This window comes from Crocodylus porosus, unplaced genomic scaffold, assembly GCF_001723895.1.
Source record: "Crocodylus porosus isolate Cpor-Errol unplaced genomic scaffold, CroPor_comp1, whole genome shotgun sequence".
Taxonomy (NCBI): Eukaryota; Metazoa; Chordata; order Crocodylia; family Crocodylidae; genus Crocodylus; species Crocodylus porosus.
The window spans coordinates 129,373,550-129,397,749 of record NW_017728906.1 but is presented as its reverse complement, the minus strand read 5'-3'; the positions used below and the strand labels follow the sequence as shown (position 1 = coordinate 129,397,749).

The 24,200-nt window shown below is 43.3% G+C and overlaps 1 protein-coding gene and 1 long non-coding RNA gene across 2 annotated transcripts in view; both read left to right on the top strand.

The window, feature by feature from the left end:
* The window catches only part of LOC109306448, a 20,785-nt gene extending 18,507 nt beyond the window's left edge, over window positions 1-2,278 (top strand). Inside the window, exon 3 of the long non-coding RNA XR_002099994.1 lies at window positions 2,201-2,278. This is a non-coding gene — a long non-coding RNA (uncharacterized LOC109306448). The remainder of the gene's footprint in view (window positions 1-2,200) is intronic.
* PIBF1 (progesterone immunomodulatory binding factor 1) overlaps window positions 1-24,200 on the top strand; it is a 182,403-nt gene that overhangs the window by 72,268 nt on the left and 85,935 nt on the right. The window lies entirely within an intron of this gene.

The window sequence follows — 24,200 nt, the reverse complement described above, 5'->3', positions numbered from 1 at the left end:
CTGCCAGCTTGTGACCATTATTCCTGGTCACTCCTGGCAGTGCTCGGGGGAACAGGGACTTCCCCAGTGCCTGCTGGTCCCCCCTGACTAGTTTGCACCAGCCCAGCTGACCTCCCGGAGCCGACACAGGTCCCAGGCATCCGGATGCCCAGCTGTGTCCTGCTCGCCCCCCCAGGCCATAGGCATGTACTTATTGGCTTCAGGTTCCCTGGAAAAGTTAATTCATCAAAAGTGTATACTTTTGTCATTTTTCATTATGACATTCCATGTTCCTAAATTTATAAATTGCATGGTTAAGTTCTTATTTCTGTTTTGCACAAATATCCTGTAAATAAGTTACTTTTTTCATTTCTTGTCAGAGAATCTTCATCCTCAAGGGGTCTTCTTTAGCACTTGATTTTTTTTTAATGTATTTGAGAACTTCATATTGTTTCACCAAGGTATAGTCAGCAAAACAATAGGCTCCAAAAATATTGAGGGTTAAATGAACAGTCCAATAACTGTGCTCAGTCTTTTAATATAAAACACATTGGAGAAATTGCCCTGGTGAAATCTGTATGTGTATGGCTCACTTTGGGTGTTTTTAATTTTATAGACAAGTCATTTCAGATGCTTTTGACATTTCAGATTAAGTAAAAATGATAATTGTAGTATATGTTTCTGCTTATGTCTTTTAACAAAATTAATTCTAAAACTTTTTTCAAGGATAGTGTATACATATCTCTATGTAAGTCTGCTTTGTAAGGCTGACTGCTTAAATCTAATAGTAAAAACTTAATTTGAAAGAAACATATTTTAAAATAATCATGGAAAATATGTTTACTGGAAGGGAAGTCCAGTGAATTCCCACAGATGAAGTGTGAGTGCATTTCTCCCACTTGTAAATGAGCTCTTATTTCCTACAGTACATATTCTGGTACCACAATGAGTCACTTTCAACATGTTTTAGTTTAGTTCCTAAAACATTTTAAAACTTGGCAGACATATGTAACTGAATGTTACATCTAGTTTTAGAAACTTTCTAAACTATGCTTTGCTGGTGAAGTAACTGTGAATAGGTCTTTCAGAACAGAGAAAATAAAGTACTCGTTAGACGAGGCTGTTTTGTGGTAGTGATCCTAAAGTTGTGAATAAAGATCTTTTTCTTTAGTTGCTCGATCTCTACACGTTTCAGTTTACCCATTTTGTAAAATGGAGACAATAATACTTTCGTAACTTCATTAAATCAGTTGTTCCTAGCGGATAGGTCTGAAGAGTTGGATCATGTTCAAGTTACAATAAATGTAGTTTTAGAATAAATCAGTCGATAAATTTAACACTAAGAGTCAAGAGCTCTGAAGGAACTCAGATGTGAAATTGCAGAACTGCTGGAAATAGTATGGAACCTATAACTATATGGTCCATGTGCCAGCGAGCTAATGGGTTACCATCATAATACCCATCTTCAGAAAGGTTTCCAGAGGCAGTCCTGGAAACTATAGATTATTGAGTCTCCCTTCCAGCCCTGCTAAATTGGTAGAAATTATAATGAAGAATCAAGTCAGTAGTCCAATAAGCACATATGATGTGCTGGGGAAGAGTCAGTATAGTTTTATATGGGGTCATCCTTCCTTGCCAATATGCCAGGGGTTGAGCACCTATGAATTAGAATAAAAGGAACATTTGACCAGAAATGAGCACAAGAGTGTCTGAATATTTTTGTAACTCAGGTTAGACTGGTACTAGTAACTTTCAGGTGTCATGTATTATATAGCATGATGGTCATTATGCTAAGAGAGCTCTTTTCTGGCGATCATTTGTTTAAAGATTTTTTCCAAACATAATTGAAAAAAGCATGGAAAAATTGCTGTACAACAGAAATAAGATCATAGCCATTCTTACATTTGAATAAAATATCAGATATTCACCATGATGAACAGCACTTAATGTTGTCCATAATAAGTCATTTCTAAAGGCCAAGCATATTTTGAAAAAACAGTTCCCTTTTCTATCAAGAAATTTAATGTAGATTTTACAAATACCCAATTTCAAATCTATGTTTAAAACCATTTTTACTGAACTATAATTTCTGTTCAAGTACACGTGGGATGCAAATCATATAGAAAAAATTAATCACCATCTAGTAGATGAGATTATTACTTACCATTTTCTAATATAATAGAAATGTAAAAATAAAGAACTGGAATAAATGTATGGTAAGCAACTAATTGCTTCACAGAAGTTTAGCTCTGGAAGGAACTTCATGAGCCCATCAGGTCCAGCCCCTCTGATCTGGGCAAGTAGCATCTGAAAATTCAGCAAGTCCTCTTGGTTAACAAGGTAACTTGCTCAGCTTCTTGGGGGTTGGATCCAGACTGTGAAACTTCTGGTGGGGCCAGATCTGCAGAGTTTAATGCAGCCATTGCTCATCCCCCACTGCTGACATGCATCTCAGTGGGGCTGTATACCCAAATTTCAGTGGCAGGCTCCACATCCCCGTAGATGGATATTGCATCTCCTTGAGCCAGATGTCAGACACCACTAATGTAAATAATTTTTTCCTGCGTTGAGTCATTTCACTTGGTTTTGTCTCATCTTAATTTCTGTATTTATGTTTTTGTTTAAATGAATTTAACAGTAAGTTGATACTTTAACAGACATTGAAATTATGACAAGATAAGAAGAAAAACATTTAGTTTTAGAGTCAAAATGTCTGGCTTAAGATTTAAAGAAATCAAGAAAAGCCACTGTGCATGTTATGGTGCACTGACCTACTTAAGTGTTATAATTCTAACACTTTTTTCTTTTCTGAGAATTACAAAGTGCTTTTCTGTATTTTGATAGTCTGTTAACCCAAAAAAACCCCACTGTTTCCCAATGAGATTGTGTTAAACCAACTTTCATAAAAGCTTGAAAACCATGACTGCAATGGTCACTCAAATTACAGGTTCAGGTATGGCATGTCTTGAGTGGACAGAACTAAAGTGTACATAAATGACGCTCAGGAAGCTTCCACTTGAATCATTCATTGTCAGATTAATCTGATGACTCCTGAACCTGATTTTGGTGAAGTGTGTTGTGCAGTCTGTAACTCCCATCTCAAATGTTTGTTCTTTTTCTTTTGTCATTACAGTGCAGGAGGAACAAAATTATCTTCCTCCAGGGAAAAGTAATTGGTAATTCATTTTGCCATTGTAGCTTTCGTTCTATGTCCTTTTTTGGAACATGGTGACTTTGCACATCCTTAGAGTGAAACTGTTGCTGTGGCCTCTTGTTGTTGCACATAATACGTGACTAACTAGTTAATCGCATCTTAAGTAGTAATCCAACCACATGGACAAGCAGTTAATGGCATGATGGATAAGGGAATAAGCTACAAAGTTATTACATAAACTATGTGTAATAATTTTGTATTACAAATTTTGTGTAATAACTTTGTGGCCGGTTCCCATTACGCTGATGTTTGATTAGTGTTTATTAACGCTTACACATACAGTGAGGGTTGGTAGCCAATGGCATGCATGCTGAAGACGGCATGCGGTATGATTTTGATTGGTACGCAGACTGCCTCCGGCCCTGAGGGGCAGGAAGAGCTGTGCGCAGATTTTTCATGCAAATCTGGGAGCACCCTAACAACCCCAGCCCAGGAAGAGCCTTGCGTCACTGCCGGCCCCAGCCCGGCACTGCCGCTGGCTTTAGCTCTGAGTGGACCCCAGCCCAGTGCCACCAATGGCCTCAGCCCCAGCCCTGCTCAGGCTCCAGCCCATGGGCAGGGAATTATTTTGAGTGGAGGACCACTTACCAAGTTTTGGGAAGCTGTTGAGGGCCACATGGGTAGCTCTGCCCCTTGGCAGTTGTCCCACCCCTGGTCGCCATATTGGGACCAGAAGTCCAACCTCCTACCCCTTGACCTTTGCCATTGGAAGTCCCTCTCCTTGCCATGGAAGTACTGCTTTGGGAGGAAGGGTGCTGTGATCTGGAAACCGTGAAAAAGATATATATGTGTATACACCCACACATACAAATACACACAAAACATCTATAACCTATTTTAATTTTATTTTAAAATATTTCTCTATGGATTTCTGTGTTTACAAAAAGTGTATCTAGAGGTGGCTGCATAATAGCTTAAAATACAGTCCTACTGTGTGTTTTGTGTAGGCAGCAAGGGGGGTATAATTGGCAGTGTGGTTGGGAAGAGTGTGTGTGTGTGAGCGTGGTACGGTATGGGTATGGTGGCTGGGTGTGTGCTGGGAGAGAGAGCTGGGGCTGGGCTGCCAGCTCCAGAGCATGCAGCTCCAATACAGTGCATGTGAGCCTCACCTGATGCAGCCAGGCAAACCCCAGGCCCAGGCTCTGTGCTTCTACAACCCCACCCTGGGTCTCTGCCAGTCCAAGGGCACTTACACAGGCTCTGTGTTTCTGCCTGCAACCACCTTTCCCTGCATTCCCTTTTGCAGGCTTGCCTGCTGCTCCTTGCAGCCCCCTGCTTCCTGCAATGCTCCCCGTGGCCCCCACTAGGGCCCACCGCCTGCCGCATCTCTGCTGTGACTCCACCACCTGCTACAACCCTGCCACTCACCATGGCTCCACCATCTACTGGAGTCCCTCATGCCTATGCTGCCCACTGGGGCCCACTGCACCTGCACCACCGCCTCTGCGGCCTGGCCGTGGCTCTGCCACCCACCGGGGCCCACCTCCCCCTGTGGCTCTGCCGCCTACTGGGGCCCGCCACCTCCCCATTGCCCACTGGGGCCTGGCTGTGGCTCTGCTGCCTGTTGGGGCCTGCTGTGGCCTCACTGGGGCGCCGCTGCCCACTGGCTCCCACTGCTCGCTGGGGCCTGGCTACGGCTCTGCCACCCACCACCACCCCACCAACTACCAGGGCCCACCATGGCTTTGCTGCCTCCTGGGGCCCAGCCGTAGCTCTGCCACCCATCGGGGCCCACTGTGCTGCCTGCTGGGGCCTGCCGCCATCTTTGACAAGCTGCCACAGGCAGATATAAATTAATTTTCTAGAATCTGTAAAGGTCCTATGGGCTGGATAGAATGGGCTGGTGGGCTGAGTCCAGCCTGCAGGCCATATTTTTCCCACCCCAGCCTCATCTTGGCACTGCTGGCAGCCCCATCCCCATCCCAGTGCTGTGGACAGCCCCAGCCACAGCTGGGCATCAGTGCCAGCCTCTGCCCTGCCTGGAGACAAGCCTCTTCCTGGTGCCACTGATGACCCCAGCTGCAGCTGTGCGTTGCTGCTGGCCTCAGCCCTGCTCTGTATCATAGAACTTGCTCTGTCTGTCTGATATAGATAACAGGGGGGCATTGTAAGCTGGTGATGGTGTATACGATGTTGGTAGAATTACAGGTGAATGAACCTTACCTCTGTGTTGTAGTCATGAGTAGGTCCAGGCATGGTGTGGTCTGCATTGATGTGGCCACAGACATTTGGCTCCATTGCAAGACCTGGTGCTTCCCTGAAGGTGTAAGTTAGTTTGTTGTTTGAGATATGTCATTTGAGGGTGGTGGGCTGCCTGCAAACAAGGACAGGTTTGTCCCCAAAGACTTTTCTTTTCCCCAGCCAAGGCCTCACTGCACTCTTAGTGTCCATTGAGTTTTGGCTTACTCTCCATGTAAAATCATGCCTTTCCAAATGTCTCCATGGCTATTTATCTCCTTACATAAAAGATTCAAGGATACAGCAATATCAGCACAAACTGTGCAGTTGCATATTGAGTTGCATAAACCTATTTTATAAGACTGCAAGGTGAAAATACCATCTGTAATATGGGCCTTTTCCATCAAATCTCAGACCACTTCCTAAGGTTTCCTGTGCAATGTTTCCATTAGTAAGCTGGAGAAGCTGTCTGGAGCTCAGTGTGCACCTCTTCTGGGATAGCAGTAATGCTTAGTAACCTCCAGAGCAAGTGTCATATTTGGTACCATGGCCTTCCAGTTCCCATTTGCTTACTAGACTTCAAGACCCACCTCCAAGTATGTGGATACTATTTTGGAATTGTTCACAGTGAGAATGTGTGGACACTTCTTCTCAAAGAATTTCTGTTGTGAGTACATAACTTCTCTCTTTTGTGATGATTTTGATTTGCAGGCTTATTGCCAGAAAATCAGACATTGTGTACTGGCTTGTTAGCCATTACAAGATTTGACAAATTTGTAGTAGTCTCAGGCACTGCATTTAGCTTGCCATTCTGGTCACAGGTTCATAACAATGACCAAAAAAGTAATTTTGTTTTTAGGCAAGGAGTTCAGTGGGTGATACCTTTTATTGAACCAACTGCATGGTTGAGATAGACTTAGGCAGGCTTTCTAATGCAATGCATTCTTCCTTAGGTCTTCTCTACAGTTCTGAAAAAGAATGCATTGCAGCAAAACTTGTCTCAGTCGCTCAGTCATGCAGTTGGTTCATTAAAAGATAGCACCCACAGAAATTCTTGCCTCTTGCAAATTTCCTGAACTGTCCTATGGCATCACTTGAACACTACCAGGTTTAATTTCTTCATTTTTACCAAAAAAGAGTTAATTACAGTGATTCTATTTTGCTTTTCTGCTTAATTTTTATTAGCAGGAGAGAGTTAGGAAACAGGAAAATGTGGTAGGGAAGGAAAGCCAGTGGAGTTGTCGCATTCCTTCCTCCTTCTCCACCAGTTCTGACTAGTGAGAATTTCTTGCAATATCTGAATAATGGAGAGGCAATGTTGTTGTGGTTGCTTTTAGGATCCTGAGAAATTAAGGGGAGAGTAAAGTCTTTTTTCCTTGCCACCCTTCCCATTGTTCTGTCTTAGCTTAACAGAAGTTGCACATAAATCAGTTTAAGTGATCAGAACCTGGTTTAAACCTGTGCGCTGAGCTTCTATTCTGTTACATGAACCACTTTCAAAATGGGTAAAACTGGTTTAATATAAACCTGGTTGAATGTAGAATCAGAGTTAACTGATTTGGGTCAAACTTTTTTATGAAATTTTGTCCCAGACCCCTTTCTGGTTCAAGTTAAAGCAACGCCCCACAGCATTTTGCAGCCCTGGGCTGTGCTGTCTGCTCCAGAGAGGAAGGACTGGCCCCCACCCCTCTGCCCTATAACTGGAGCAGTAAGGGCTGACTGACAAGAGGCTGGGGGAGAAAGCCTGGCTGGGGATTCAGCCCACTTGTGGGGGGGGGTGGGCAGGGAAATGCCTTCTCCCCCCCAGGTAAACCTTGGTTGGAGTCTGAGGCCAGGGAGGGGATTTAAACACCCCTTCCCCTGCTCAAACTTACTGCAGGCTGCAATTGCAAACTACAAATCCCAGAGGCACCTGGAAGCAGAAAGAAGTGATGAACAACCCTGCCAAGTGCTGTTGTTGTAAGTCTGGACTACAAATCCCAGAGACCTTGGTGGAAGCAGGAAGAGGAAGTGAACACAACCAGAGAGCTGTGCTCTAGCACCCCTTGGCTTCTGGTCTGGGCCACTGCAGGCATATGGCTGCGTTTCCTAAATCAAAGGTAAAATGTCTGTTCACTTTCACGTCTGTTTCAATTTAGTCTCTGCAGTTGAGAGTAACTTGCAAAGACTGAATTGATTCAGCTTTGGGCTTTCTGACTGTAACTAGCCTTAGTGATTCCCAGATGGTGAAAGTGTAGGCAAAATGCAATATTCAGTTTTTCCAATTAAACATTTTTCCTGTTTCTAAAATCTTCTAGATTGTTGTTATGCCAACATTTAATCAGTTCTATGGAATCAGTCATGCCAACACTTAAAGACAGCTTATCAATTTTCTTGCAGTCAGAATTGTACCAGTGGGCTGCTCCTGCTTTCTTTCATCTAGTCTCCTGAGTTCAATGTATTCTTTCTTGAACAGCACACCACTGCAGAAAACAGAAATGAATGGAACATAGGTCTGAGCTTGGCAAGTACTTCTGATGCTATGTCTGCTTTAAACAAATGGTCTTCAGAGTAACATCCTTTCTCTGCTTTAGTCTTTGAAGCTTTTGTATTCATCATACAGCCTTGCAGCCTCCCCTGCTTTTATTTATGCGTTCTGTACAGGGTTGCCTATCAATTTTGATCACCTCTTAAGTTGCAGTGTCACAACTATTTTAAATTTCCCTTGCCTCATAACACGCTATTCAAAATAGCAAAGCTGGATCTGCTCTTGAGTAGTCCCTGCACTCTTCCATATTTGAGCAAGTTTCCTAATGGTAGAAACTTTGTGATTTTGGAAGGAGACTTAGAAATGAATGAGAGAGAAGGGTTGTGTGGGGGGAATGGATTGGAAATTGTCTCGCTCTTCTGTTTTAGGGGTGGAAATCTGTAGGACAAAGGAAGTCTCCCTTCAGAAATCCTGTTGTGGCTATCTTAAGCAATACTGAAATTACATTTGGAAACTAGTTTTTTTTCTTCTTTTTTTCCAAATAGTCCACACTTGAATATAAGTAGGAATCATTGGTTTTGCTTAAGGGTGGGAAAATGGTCAAGAAAATAACTGAAGATTAAATATACTGCTTATAAATCTTTGGGTCTGATATATCACAGTGCTATTAAACTTTACTGCCCATTCTGTTTAAGAGATAGGTATGTTACTTTATTGATTCAGTGCAGCTTATTATATGTGCTAGATGTTCTTCAGCACTTTACATCTATACTATACTAACATTTAGACATAATGTATTATTTTGATTAGCTTTTGATTTTACTTGGGAGTAACATCAGTTTGTATGTAAATACTGGTTTCACTTGTTGATCCAGGGAATTTGTGCTTAAGAGAAAAATAAGCACAGAGCAAGGGACATACATATATTAATCTTTTCATATATTACTTCTTGAGAAAATGCAAAAGCCTATAGAAGTGTATCAAGATAATACTTTTAAAAGGCTGTTTCCTTTTTGAATGCATTTAATATTGACTTGTATTGTTTTATTTCATTCCTGTATAAAATAAATTATACAGATATGGTGAATACATTACTGATAAACAGTACATTCAAAGCTCTGCAACACAGGGCTAGAAGGGCCTCATGAGTCATTTAGTCCAGTCTTATTATAATCACAGCTAGCCACATTATATAATCCTTTTCATCGACTGATCAAGCTCCATCTTAAAATTAATTTGGTTTCTCCCCCTTATGGCTCCTATTGCAAGGTTTTTTGACAACCTCCATGCTTTGAGCCTTAGAAATCTTCTTCTAATTTGTGGCCTAAATTTATTTGTGATCAGTTCATACCCAACTGTTCTTGTGCCAACATTGTTCTTTAGTTTAAATAGCTTTTGTCCCTCCCCAGTATTTATCCCACAAATGTATTTATAGATAGGAATATCTCCTCTTAGCCTTTGTTTTGTTATAGAAAACAAGCCAAACTCTTATGATCTCTTGAATGCTAGGCTCTTTATTCCCTGAACATCTGAATAGCTCTGCTCTGCACCTGTTCCAGTTTCATCTTTCTTGAATAGGGGTGATCAGAACTGTACATAGTATTCCAGATTAAGTTGTTTCAGTGTCTTGTCTAAGTTCTTTAGGAATAGCTCATATTAGGATCATACTTGTCTTAATTACTGCCCCATATTAGTAGTTCATAGTCATCCTGTGGTCAAAAGCTTCTTTATGGTTTCCAAATCTTATTTTTACAAAGGTGAACAGAACCTTATGTTCTAACTTGTGTCAGATTGTTTGTTCTTTATCCTATTTAATGATAGTTTAACATTCCTGTGAATATTAGTTTATGGTTACTGTGATCCAATTCCCAGTTGTTTCTGTTTTCAGTGATGCACACACTGAGCGCATTCAGATGTGCATGGATGTTTGGTTCCCTGGGGACACATACTACTTGCTTTGGCACATGGCAAGTTGCCCTGTGTGGGGTAGGGGAGGCCTTACCTGGGAGCCTCCTGGGGCTGCAGCATTGGCGATTCTACTGTGCAAAGCCTGGCTGGCAGTGGAGTGCAACACGGGGCGGCCTAGCCCCGCTTTTCTGCAGCACACATTGCTCAAGTGTCTGCTCTGGTTTTTTGAGGGTTTTTTACATGGTTTTTTTGACCCCTAGATATCCTGGCATAGTGCACACTCAGGCAGTGCACCCTTGCAATGTGGAGAACACCAGACTATGCAGTGTTCTCCACTGCACAAGTTTGCAGTGCCACATACCGCACGACTGCACTTATCTGGACACAGCCAATTTCTCATGCTTTGCTCCATAGGGAGATTGATGGTCCCACTAAGCCTGTACAAAACGGCTAGTATTCGCTTCAGATTCAGCTGATTCAGAGGACAGTGATTCAATTCGGTGATTCGAATCACTGTCCTGAATTGATTCGGCCGAATCTCCAAATCACCCAGCCCCATTTCCCGCCGGCTCTTCCAGCTGGCAATGGCTGCCCAGCCTGCCCCAGCTCCCAGCATTTGGGGAAAAGAAGCCCTGACTCACCGGGTGCTACTAGGTGGGAATGATCCCCACTGCCCCATGCTGCACAGGGGGCTCTGCATGAGCCCCCTCTCTCCCGCTCCCACAGCCCCCCCACAGCTGACCCGCCTGCCTCAGCTCTGACCCTTTAAGAAAAAAAAAACACAAGAAAAACTCCAAACTCACTGTTCCAGCCCAACAGGGAACGATCCCTGCTGTTCCCCCCGCCTCGTGCCATGTGGAGGGCTCCACACAAGCTCCCCAAAGCCCTGAGGCCACTGCAGGAGCTGATCAGTCCTGTGGTTTTCCTTGTTTGTGTTTTTTTAAAGGGCTAGAGGTGGGGAAAGCAGCGCAGCCATGGGGAGAGGGTTGGGTTGCTCATGGCAGAGCCCCCCATGCAGTTTCGGACGGTGGGGGGCAGTGAGGAAGGCCCCTCTGCACCAGGTGAGTGGGGCTTTTTTTTAAAGCACTGGGAGCTGGGGCAGCCGTGGGGGAGCAGGCGGGGCTGGGGACGCTAGGGGAGCAGGGAAGGGATGGGGCCTGGCAGGGGTCCCCCATGGCCCCATTCCCCCTCCTCCAGCCCCCCCTCCCCTGCCCCTACTTACCGGCTCTGATTCTAGCTGCAACTCCCTGCTGCAACCAGCCAGGGACTGTCTGAATTGTTGAAGCTCTCTGAATCTTTTCTGAAGATTTGGACAGCTTCAAATCAATTTGGACCTTTTAATTGGTCCCTTGATTCGATTCTGATTGAGAGATTCAGCCACTGAATTGGGCCGAATTTCCTCCAAATCAAATCACTACCCAAAGTTTCACACAGCCCTCGGTCCCACATTATCCTGATTAAGGTGTTTGGTTTGCCATTTAAAATACTGCTGGATTGATATTACTACATTATTTTAGACATGTCTTTTTTTCTAGATGTGCATATGTAATATGCATTTATATCATTACAGAAACTGGCTCCTGGAATTTTTTTTTTCTATTTTTTTTCAATACATGTAGCAGAAGTGTCAGAGTAACCTCACTGCATGTGTATAGGCACCCTAAAATACCTGTTTAGCATGGTGTTGGAGAAGCAAGCAGAAATTCTAAAACACAAACACAGTCTTTTTAGTAGGTGAGAGAAGGAGGAGCAGGAGCAAGGAACTTTTGACCAAATAGGATCATGGTCTGAGAGAAGCCCTGGAGAAATGCATCATCTTGTTAACAGATTTTATGGAGGTGAAGAAATAAAGAGATGTTCATTTGTAGAAAAATGAATGAATCTTTCTAACTTGAGTTTATCTCTCTTCTGCAACAGTCCCGCATTCCTCACCAGTATACAGAGGAGTAGAGTTCCCATGTTATTTCTTAGCAGCCAAGAAGAGTGAATAGAAATATGTACATTGTAACATGCAGCTGAAATCTCAGGGCACATTGATTCGTGCTGCACATGAGTCTTGAGTTCTAGGACATCATGGAATGCACAAAAAGCATTAAAAACATTGATTTTTGTAGAATTATTTCCTTTGTGGTATTTGCACCAAAATGTTATGCTAGTGATGAGCAAGGGTCTGCAAATAGCGCAGTGATTTGCTTAGCATATTTCAAGGTGGTATCAGTAGCATTATTTAATTGAATTTAATAAAAGAAAATGCAAGCCAATACCAGGAAAATCCTAATGAATGTCACCTTAGAGATTGTGGGATAGTTACACAAAGGAAGCTATGAAATTTTCCATTGTTGGCAACATTTTAAATTTGATTTGGATAAACAGAAAATGTGTAATGGGGAGAAATCTTGCATTGGTGAGGGGAATGATTAGAAGAGCCATAATAGGGATTTTCATTTCTACATTGTGAGATTTGATACGGAATTCCCCGTGCAAGGTATCCAGGGACCTGTTTTACATCACTGTTTAAAAATGTTTTGTGCTTCAAGACTTACTGCAAAATGCAACATAAGCCACTAAAGTAGATAATAAAAGATAAGTATTAATAATAATGTTGTCCTTTGTATATAGTTCTAATAGAAGAAATGTTGTCTTTATTTTTTCTTTGCAGTTCAGCAACTTAATATTTATTATGAAAAGTGAGGACAAACTTTAAAAATATCTGAACTTTTCATACACAAAAATTTGTCCCAGCTATTCTATGGGTCTAGAAATTTGGCAGCAGGGGAGCGTCCCACTCCTGTCCCACCGCCAAGTTCCAGACCCATGGGAAGCCTCGTGGGCCAGATAACACAGTACTGTGGGCCATATTTGGTCCGTGAGCCAGCAGCTGAATTCCCCAGTATTAGAATGATAGTCAGTTTCTATGGAGCTAAATGTTCAGATATATTAAAATACATATACCTTGTTTATCCTCATCTAAGGTGATGCAAATACATTCATCTTGTGTATATTTGGGACATCACACAGCTGATAGACTGCTGATATTTTGTTATACTATCGTATACAGTATCCGTATACCATATGAGCTTTGAAGTGCTAAGAGAGATTCCTTCCCCTTCCCAAGTCAAAAATGGTAGCTTTTGTTGGTGTCTAGAACCATAACATTTTAAGGTTGTTTAGAATAAAAATTAAATACTCCCTCTGGGAGAAGGGGTGGGGGAGCAACTGAATACTTCTGATCTAGTGCAAAAAACCCCTAAATTTCTCTTTTCTTGGGTAAGAGAACTCAAATATGTTAGCTTTGTTTGGCTCAATCGTAAGTATAGTGTTTACTGGTACAATGCTACAATACAATATTTATGTATCTTGAGTGTTTCTGAAAGCCTTCATTATATTAATAGTAGTTGAATTGCAGTGAAGGTACCTTCCCTAGTTGGCTCTTCTGGTTTCCTTCAGTTTTCCTTTCATTTTAATACAACTTTTAGAAAAGTTAGTTTTAATTGCATGCTCCAGGTACTACTCCTAAGGAAACATTAACAAGTAACATTGCTTTCAAATAATGGGTTTTTTTAAGTTTTTAAAAAAGTCCCCAACAAATACATAATTTTATTATTTATATTTGGTTAAAAATGGTCACATTATTTTCTATTTGTTTCCTCTGATGGGAATGGGTCTAAAGGCTTCTTATGTAAGTTCTTCCTTACTTGACTTTAACTATGTGGTTTCCAAATACTCATATTTCTTTTTGATGTTATCTTGAGCATATTTACTGCTCCCACTTTTTGTTTCCTTTTCAGGTTTCATGTAGAAAAGTAGCTTTAGGCCTAGGGGAGAAATAGATAAGGGACTGTCAAAACCCCTGAAGTCTAGACCCTCATTTAAAACTCCAACACTCAAGGGCTGTGTAAAGAGTACATATGGGGCTGTGTGTTAACTGTTGTTTAGTTTTCTTTTAATTATGTCAAGCAAAAAAATCCACAGCAGAATATTTGCAATAGCAATAGATTTTACATAGATTATATTAAGCCCATAAAAATAAATTAAAGCACCAGTTACATTCCTCTGGTATATCTGTTTGGTTTAAATGCCGCCTTTTATCTCTACATAGTTGATATGGCCCTATTTTTGCCTTAACAAGATAACCTAATACTGCAGTATACTGTTTATTTTATTAATCACATTGCATGCCTTATTTGATCATGATATGAGAGATGCATTGAATTACTTTAAATGCATACTTTAGATTCCTATAGATCCATATTACAGTTGTTGAACATACCCTGCATTTTTAACCAAGCAAAAAAATTGCTCACATTCAAATAAGAGCCTGCTTCCAAGCCAAGAATGACAGATGCTGTTACAGCTGAGAAGTGAAATCATTTAGGAAGTAACTCAAACAGCAGTTAACTTAGGTCAAAGCAAAAAAGTTAATTCCAGATTCCTTTACCAAGTCTGGAGGTAAAGCTATTTGAAGTATTAATGATGATTATATAAGCTGTCAAGTTTATTCCAGTTCAGTAAATTTGTATTTAAAAAATATATAATAATAAAACAAATCTCTCTCTCACACATACACACACACACACACACACATGATCTGAATCTCTACCTCTTTCCTCACGTTCTATCCATTTCTTACATCCCCAAGTTTTTAAAATAATGTTAGAATGGATTTTTTGATTGCTTGTATCTTTAAATCCTACAGCATGTGTAAGTGATAGTATACCAGAGGAGTGGAGAAGAGGGGAGTTGGCTGTATCGTAAGCCAAACTTTTGTGGCAGTGGTTTAACTGTACTGTGCCAAAGCAGCATATTTGACCTATTTTAATGTCGACATGATCAGCAAGAGTCTTCAAATTCATTCCATGTGATACGTAGGATAAATTGAACATAAGAGTTAAAAATGATGTTTAAACAAGTATGAATGGAAACTCAAAGAGAAGGGTAAAATATTTGGTGGTTCTTAATACTTAAAAGCTTTAGAATGAAGCATTATGTGTAGGTATAATTGGGCACTCTCTCCAGCAACAGTGGATTAAGTAGTACCTTGAGTTTACTGAATATGTACCATTAGAGTGTAAGGACTAAGATCCTCCATCAGCAAGTTCTTAATGAGCAGTCTCTAGCTCCAGCAATTCAGATTCACAGTGAGACTCTGGAGAATATTCAATATTTCCTGTACCTCAGAATCTCTCTCTCCCAAAAGGCTGACATTGACAAAGAAATCCAACATTGCTTCAAATGTGCAAGAGCAGCCTTCAGGCGCTTGAGGAAATTGGTGTTTGAAGACAGTGATGTCAGATCCGAAACCAAACTCATCATTTTTCAGGCAGTTCTGATCCCCACCTTACCCTACAGAGCTGAGATGTGGACAATGTACAGGAGACACCTCAAGTCATTGGAAAAGTACCGTCAACGCTGCTGAACCTGCCTGGCCTCATATAGGCGCTTCCTAATGGCCTTAGAGTGCACACCCGGTACCAGCCAGAGCACATGTCCCTGAGGCTTGGGCGCGGAGTCGCATTCACCCCCAAAGGAGGCCCCGACACTTGCCTGCCATGACTTGATCTTCTTTTCTTCAGTGGTGAGGCTCCTCCTTGGGGTTCCTCGCAGGCAGAATGCTGCCCTTAGCAGGCATTCTCAGGGCTCCACCTCCCATACACCCCATCTATATGCCAGCCTTTAGGACAGCCAGATGAAGAGTCACCGGCCAGTCCCTAGATGTTGTCACCTACCCTCTTTTCTCCCTGCTCATCTTCAGCATCCCTTTGCCCTGGATGGCTATGGGACACGGGACCGCCCTTGACACCACATCCACTTACCACTTGAGGCATAGTGGTCCTCTGCACTGCCTCAGCTTTCCCCTCTTGAAACAGAGAATCACTTGAAAGCTTTCTCCTTGGTCTGGGGTCTATACAGCCTCCAACACAACAACAACAACAAAAAAGAAGAAAGGAATAATTGGGGCACGGGGCCTCAGCCCACCCCACTGACGGATCAGGCATCAATGGCTCCCAAGGTGACTCAGTGCTGTCCTTCTTGGCTCAGCTACCCCGCCGAATTGAATGATTGCTTCACTCAATGGAGCTGGGACCCCTCCTATGGATCTACGCCTAGCCCCCTGCCAAGCTGCCAGCACAGCCCGTGTACAGCCCAGGGAGCAGCCTTGCCATCTGGCTCCTTTGTTGCTGCTCCCTCTTCCATCTCCCCACCGCCGGCTTTTAAATCAGCCAGATGGCGATTCTTGATTGTGTCATCGGCTGGCACTGCTCCCAGCTGGAAATAAAAGCAGCTGATGAGCCGCAGGGGTAGTTCGTCTCAGCGTGGTTCTGTTCCTTCTGTGGATAGTAAGCATGCCCCACCTTCAGGGTTTTTCCCTTTCTTTCTTCGGACGGGTCAGCCCTGCCTCGGGTCCTGCTGTGGGCAGGTGCTCCGGGGCCTCTGCCTGTGTTCCCCTGGCACAGCTGCCTATGGAAGATCCTTTAAATCCAGTGGGATGAGGTGGCCAAGTGGTGTTCCACAGGGTTCAGTTCTTAGCCCCATGCTGTTCAATATCTTTATCAGGGCTAAAGAAGTAATACTTCCTCTGTATTCAGCACTAGTGACACCCCAGCTGGAGTACTGTGTCCAATTCTGGATGCCACACCTCAAAAAAGATGTAGAGAATCTTAAAAGGTTCCAAAGGAGGTCCACAAGAATGATTAAGGACCTGGAGGACAAACCTTATGTGGAAAGAATAAGGTATCTGGGGAAGAGAAGACTGAGGGGAGACTCAGTGGCTGTCTATAAGAAAGTAAGGGGTGAAAGTTGGCAGCTGGGAGAAAAACTGTTCACTAGAGCACACCAGGGGACGACAAGGAGCAATGACCATAAACTGTTAGAGGAAGGTTTCAGGTTGGATGTAAGGGAGAACTTCTTTACAGTAAGAGTGACCAGAATCTGGAATAGACTTCCCAAGGAGGTAGTGCAGTATCCTAGCTTGCAAGTCTTTAAGAGGACACTGGACAGACACCTTGCTGGGATCATTTGACCTCAGCAGTATTTCTGTCCAGAGCAGGGGGATTGGACTCGATGATACTTAAAGGTCCCTTCCAGCCCTAAATTTCTATGATTTCTATGACCATGGGGAGGGGTGGCACCCTCGCCCCTTCTTCCTCCCCCCCACCCTTTATCTGGCTTGGTCTGGCCCAGACAGGACCCTGCTGCCACCCAGCTGCAGCCTCAAATACTCTTCCCTCTCCCACTTCTGGGCTTTAGGTTGCTTGTTATCTGCAGCCTGCTTCCTACACCTGTGAACAAGCAGCTAATTGCTTAATTGATAAATCATTAAGTTGGAACAAGCAGCTAATAGCTTAATTGATGAGTCATTAAGCCACCAGCTGTTTTCCTCTAACTCCCTTGCCCTCTGTTCTTCCAGCTTTCCTAACTGTCCAGTAACAGGTAAGGGTTCCCAGTTACAATCCCCTTTCTATACATGTTGATTATTACAGATAGAAATATTTTTACTTTGTTCTAGGAGTATGAAGTGAAATCGCTGTTTATCAATGCGAATCAAATCCTACCAAGCCTATATATGTGGTCTGCATACAGATACAAGGAAAAGTAGCTCATTAATTTTAGAGGAGCCTCCAAGGCCAGCAGATGGAGAGTGAATTGATAAGAGCAGTAGTAGACTCAGACTACATCCAAGGTTCGTAACTAAAGCAATCTTGGAATTTCATTTAAATCAAGTTCACTTATCTATGGTTTTCCCAAGCCCGTTCTAATCGAGGGGAAATTAGATGACATATTCTAAACTTCAGAAAAGTTCTATCCTTTTATCTTCAAAGGACAGGACCCTTTAATTCCTCCGTTAGGCTGTTTGTAACATTTGCCAGATATCTAAAAGGACACTTTTTTCCACAAGAATAATCTATAGGTTTTGGGGGGAAATTAGATGATATTTGAAGTAAGCAAACTTATTTGATAGTGTTCAAAGCTGTTCAACTGAGACACACTGCTAAAATCGCTGCTTAGTCTTTTAGGATGAAACACACACGGACAAGCACTCAGAGATGAAAAGTTACTTGAGTTCTTCCTTAAATTTGTCTACAGTTTATTCCAAGAACAACTTCCCTTCTCTCCTACTTTGCAATCTTATTATAGTAGGAGATCTGTGGTAGAAAAGTAACTGAGTGGTGGTTAGTCCAGCTCCACCCTTTATCATCAGTATGGACTGTAGGAGTAGTCTTTGCATATATATTAACAAACTAGATACTATTTTACAGAATTCTCCATTTTCAAATATAGGGTGCATATACCCATCTAGGTTAGGAAATACTGACCTTGGAAAAACTCCACTTATTTTATAAGTAAGTAACTTTCTTTGGTTGTCTTGAAGTTGCTCCTGTTGTGAATAGCAGTTACTTGATTTGCTGAATCGAGATTTTCAGAACCAGTACATTCTGTTGATTTTTGGGTCAGGATTGCTTCCAGGGAAGTCCTTTCATTGACATGAAGGTCAGAGACCCATCTGCAAATCTTCAAAAGCTGCAAAACAGAAAAATCTGCTTTGAAACAAGCGGCTTAAAACAAAGCTTCTAAGCTTTGCTTCTTCAAAACAGATTTTGCTAAACCATATGCAAAAGTCCTGTACATTTAATTACTTGATACACAGCAAATGCAACATCTGGCAAGAACTCATGTTAAATAATGTTTATTCTTTCAACTTTTAAGCTGTACTTTTCTGGAGCTCTTTAATACCAATGTAAAACAGAAATATTGTATGTTTGAGTCTGTCATCTGAGGAAGACAATTTTTAATAAAAACAATTGCTGTAGAGGAGAGGTTTTCAACCTTTTTTAACAAGTGTAGCCCTTCTGCCACAAAGCTTCAGCTCATGTACCCCTTTATATTTTTTTTCTTGTTTCTAAGGGGCAGGGGTGGGGGGTGCAGATCAAAACCTGGCAGTCAGGGAAGGAGTGGGGCTGGGGCAGGCACTGCACAGCCAGAGTGGGGGATGGGACAGAATTTCAAAAGCAGCTCTTCTTAGGGGGCGCAGGGAGGGGAGGGCAGCTCCTGTTGCTGCACACACCCTAGTGGGGGCCTGGGAGGCACGTGCCCCCCCAGATCTGCACATGGGTGAAAGCAGCAGCTGCTGCCCCAAGAGTAGTGCGATGCCATGCGCCTGCTGCCGCCATGTAGCTGCATACACGCAGATGCAGCCAGACACAGACATGTGCAGATGCCCACACAGAGACATGTACACATCCCCTTTAGCAGGGGAGAGGGAAGGAGCTGCAGGGGCGGGGGGACAGTTGAGACCCCCACAGTGCCGGAGGGAGTGGGGCAGGGGTGAATGGGGCCAGGTCCTGCGACAGTGAGAGCCCAGTAGCGTGTCCAAGGGCTGTCAAGTGAGTGGCTGGGAGCAGGGCGGTTGCCAGAGCCCCACAGGGAGAGCAGTTGCACTGCCAAAGGTACCCCGCTGGGTTAGCAGGCCTGGGAGCAGATTAAATCAGGCACTAATTCAGTTTATAATAACCACTTTCAGGCACCTGCACAAACACGCCACCGAGCTGCTTTCCCATGGCTGGTTGCACATGCAGCTCTGCCAGCTGCTGATGGGCCTCATGCCTAGCCAGTCACATGCTGCTAGGGTCAGACACAGAATACCCCTCTTCCTCCTGCCATTCAGACCCTTGCAGCTCTGCTGTAAGGGGGTAGCGGCCAATCAGGAGAATGAGCTGGGGTGGCAGGCAGGGAAGCACCATGGTGTTACCATGGGGCTGGGGTGCCCAATGGATCCCTCCCCCTCCCTGGTGGAGATGCCACTGCCATGCCCCGGTGTGCGCTCTGTCCCCGTCTGTCTGCACATGCCCCCTACAACCTTTCGAGTACTTCTGGGGGTATGCATTCCCCCATTTGACCACCCCTGCTGTAGAGGAATTTTTAATAGTTAACCATATCTAGTAGTTGAACGATTCATATTACCTGTTTTAGTCTAATCTTCTTAGAGTTTGAAATAATTATTCTTCCATTTTTCTCCTGTTAGAGATATTTAAAAATAAATTTGTTACAGTACAATGCCTCAACTTGTTTTTTAAATCTTGCTAAAATTAATACTATATGTTTGATTCTCAGAAAAGTATGAACTAATACTGTAAAAGGAACTGGAGACTGAAAATGCCTTTTAAAAAGTTTAACAATCTTTATAACAAAATATCCTTAAAGTTTAAGAGGTAAAGAAGGTTTACATAGATTAAAGATGATGTGCAAATGGCAGTATGTAAACTCAGTTTACAAAATCAACAAGCTATACAGTGTTTCAGATTTATATTCACTAGTACAAGAACTCACGAGCACAAACAGCTATTAGAATTGAGGATCAGAATTTACTCAGTGGGCAAAATGAGAACTGAATGCATAGAAAGCCAATTGGTAGTTTAAAAAAAAGATTCCAGTGAATTTTAGAACTAAGGCACAGTATCCTGAAAAAGGTTTCTGTCTAGGAGATGCTTGTGTTAGTATCCATAAGTGACAGAATAGCTTTATCTGTAGTGAAGTTATAGCTGTATGATGTTATCTCTTATAAGATCCTGTTTTCATTTAGTTATAATTTTGCACAAATGTATGCTGTTTCAAGTTCCGCATGGTAAAACTTACTTCTATTTTCTGTTCAGGTTCTTTGTACATCTTAAATTACAGAATGCTCACTTCCTTAAATTGCAGTTTGTCTGAAAGTACCTCTGATTTGCAGTAGGCATCCTGAAATTGCAAACTGCAGATGCTACCCTGTGGTTTTCACAGCTGTAAGAGTTTTCACAAAAAACCTTGCTGCCATAGTGGCACACCTTACGAGAGAAGGTAATATCATGTTTTTAATTCTAAAAGACTGGCTATTAAAAGTGGGTCTCATCATAAAGTCACCACAGCTTATCTATTCAGGCAGCTGGGCCTCTGAATTATGAAAAAAAAATCATCAATAAAAATAGTAATAGACAACGGTTTATTGGAGTTCTCATAAACTCCAAATTCAGATAAGCATATTTTCCTGGAGACAGATTTCTCTGTCAAGTTCACCAAGCAATCAAAATGAATTGCTCAGCTGTAGTTGAGCACCCCCATTAAATGTCTGCACCATGTGTCATCCTGCATATTCATGAATTTGTTAGTCAGACTTCACATATGTATGTTACAGGACTGGAATTCTGGTCAGTGCATCATCCTGTGAGACATCAAATAAATAGGTAAGTAAGGATCTCAGCTCAAATCTTATCAAGACAGAATTAGTGGTCAGACTACCAGAACACTGGGAAGCCAGTAACTGTCACAGCTACAGCTATTTATATAGCTACTAGTTATAAATACAGCTAACATCACTTAGGGATCCCCTTGGAAGCTAATTTGAGTGGGAAAGCAATCCAGGATAGCTGATTGTACTTTACAGAAACCTTACGGAGGGCACAGGAACAATCCAGCCTGATATGTAGGATGACTAGCAAGTATGGCAGACTACTGGCTTGGCTTAGTGGGGAACTCTTCAGTGAACTAAAACACAAAAAGGAAGCTTATAAGCAGAAATTTAAACAAACCACTTAGGAGGGTTTAAATCAGGAAGGCCAAAGCACAATTGGAGTTGCAGCTAACAAGGGACATGAAAGGTAACAAGAAAAAGTGTGGGTCTTTTACTGAGTGGGGCAACCTAGTAACTGTTGCAGTAAAGGCTGAAGTAGTCAGTTGCCTTTTTTACCTCAGTCTTCACAGACAAAATCAGTTTCCAGACTACCACATCAGTCAGTGCAGTTTGGGGAAAAGGAAAAAAAGCTGACAGTGGCAAAAGAACAGGTTAGGGACTATTTGGAAAAGCTGGATATGTACAAGTCTTTGGGGCCAGATGCCATGATTGCAGAGCTACTGGCCATTATCTTTGAAAACTCATGGTGATTGGGAGAGGTCCCAGGCAACTGGAAAAGGGCAAATCTAGTGCCCATCTTTATGAAAGGAAAGAAGGAGGATCCAGGAAACTACAGACTGGTCAGCCTTACCTCAGTCCCTGGAAAAATCATAGAACAGGTCCTCAAAGAATCCATTTCGAGCACTTGGAGGAGAACATAATCAGGAACAGTCAGCAGGGATTCACCAGGGGGAAGTCATGGCTGGCTAACCTGATAGTCATCTCACCATCTGTGGATTCAGGAAGAGCAGTGGATGTGATATACCTTGACTTGAGCAAGGCTTCTGATACAGTCTCCCACAACATTCTCACAAGCAAACTAAAGAATGGCTCAATGTCTAGTTGCCAGCCAGTATCAAGTGGACTGTGCCAAGGATTGGTCTTGGTACTAATTTTGTTCAATATATTCATCAGTAACCTGGAAGATGGGAAGGAGTGCACCCCTCAGCAAGTTTGTAAATGACACCAACCTGGATGGAATAGTAGATACACTGGAAGGTAGGGCTAAGATTCAGAGAGACCTTGACAAATTAGAGGATTGAACTAAAAGGAATCTCATGAAGTTCAATAAGGACAAGTGCAAAGTCCTGCACTTAGGATAGAACAATCTCCTGCACGAGTACAGGTTGGGGGCTGAATGGCTAAGCAGCAGCCCTGCAAAAAAGGACCTGGGGTATACAGTGGACAGTAAGCTGAAATATGAGCCAATAGTGTGCCCTTGTTATGAAGAAGGCTAATGACATAGTGGGCATAGTAGGAGTGGTGTCAGCAGATTGAGGGAAGTAATTTTTCCCCTCTGTTTGGCACTGGTGAGACCACATCTGTAGTACTATGTCCAGTTTTGGGCCCCCTGCTACAGAAAGGATGTGGACAAATTGAAGATAGTCTAGTGGAGGGCAACAAACATGGTTTGGGGGCTTGGGGGACATGACTTCAGAGGCGAGGCTGAGGAACTGGGCTTATTGAGTCTGGAGAAGAGAAGACTGAGGGGTAATTTATTAGAAGTTTTCAGCTACCTGAATGGTGATTCCAAAGAGAATGAAGTTAGACTATCTCAAGTTGTGGCCAGGGAAATTTAGGTTAGATATTAGGAAAAACTTACTCACTAGGGGCAGGCACATGCTGCACTTGCAGCAGCTCGAATAGGACTGGCACAAATTTGAGCTGGGGATGCTCTTTGGGCCCAGACATGCACTTTGGTGTGAGGCATGTTGAGCCGCCTGGGGCAAAATAACCCTGCTTGTCTCCTCCTGGATCTGCAGCCAGGAGGAGCTAGAGCCTGGGGCCAGCACCTCTGCTGCCCCAGCAGTATAAAAACCTGCCCTGGTGAGCAGCTCAGGACTATTTGCCCTCAGAAGCTTCTTAGGCCCAGCTACTTCGTACTACCCCTTGTGTCAGGTGAACTGCAGAAGCAGCCCTAACCTGGAGCAGCCCCTGCCCACTATAACCACTGCAGCAGTCTGGCAGTGGAGGCTGCTGCCTAGCTATTACCTGCTGCCACCTGAAACTGCATCTCCCCTTGGATCTGTGGCCCCATGGCTGTGCACCTGCCAGACCTGATGGGATGCCCCCGCTGTGCCATCTGGGCAGCATGTTGCTCAGAAGATGTGCTCCTTGCTCAAATTTGGTCTGCTTTGAACTGTCCAAGTGTGTCCTCTTGGCCTCAGGTGGCCAGGAGGTCAGCCACCTCATCTGCCCTCCAGTTCGGTTCATGGTGCTGGCCCTGGACAGGCTCCTCTGGCTGTGTCTTGCCACTTGTCTCACTGGTAGAGATCCTGGTGTTCCCTGTTTAAAAATGGCAAATTTTCTGATAAGAAACCCAAATTCTCTCATTAAAGTACCCAAAATACTGTCCTTCCACTATTAAAATGAAATGCTACTATATAGGGAGCAGAAGAGCACGCAAGCCTCCGTGGCTCACCAAAAGCATCCGGGAATGTCTCCTTGCTAAAAAGGAGGCGTACACCCAATGGAAAGAAGGCGTCATCACCAGGGATGACTATTCTGCAGTCGCTCGGGGATGTAGGGGGGCAGTTAGGAAGGCCAAGGCAGAGATGGAATTAGGACTAGCTTCTCAGATTAAGGACAATAAGAAGTCCTTTTTTAAATACATAGGGGGCAAAAAGAAGGACCTGGGTAACGTGGGGCCCTTGCACGATGCGTTGAGAAATTTGGTCGTCACACCAGACGACAAAGCTAAGATGTTTAATAATTTCTTTGCCTCTGTCTTCCTAAGTAGGGACCAGAACAGCCACCTCCCTGCTGGGCCCCCCTCGGGCCCCTGGGGAGGCACACCTGGGCCAAAGGTTAGCGAGGAACTAGTTAGGGAGCTTCTGGAGGGGCTGGACATATTCAAGTCAGCCGGCCCAGACGATCTCCACCCTAGAGTTCTAAAGCAATTGGCCGAGGTCATTGTAGGACCCCTGGCACGGCTTTATGAGCACTCGTGGTGCTCTGGTGTGGTGCCGGAGGACTGGAAGAGGGCCAACGTGGTTCCCATCTTCAAAAAAGGTAGGAAGGAGGACCTGGGA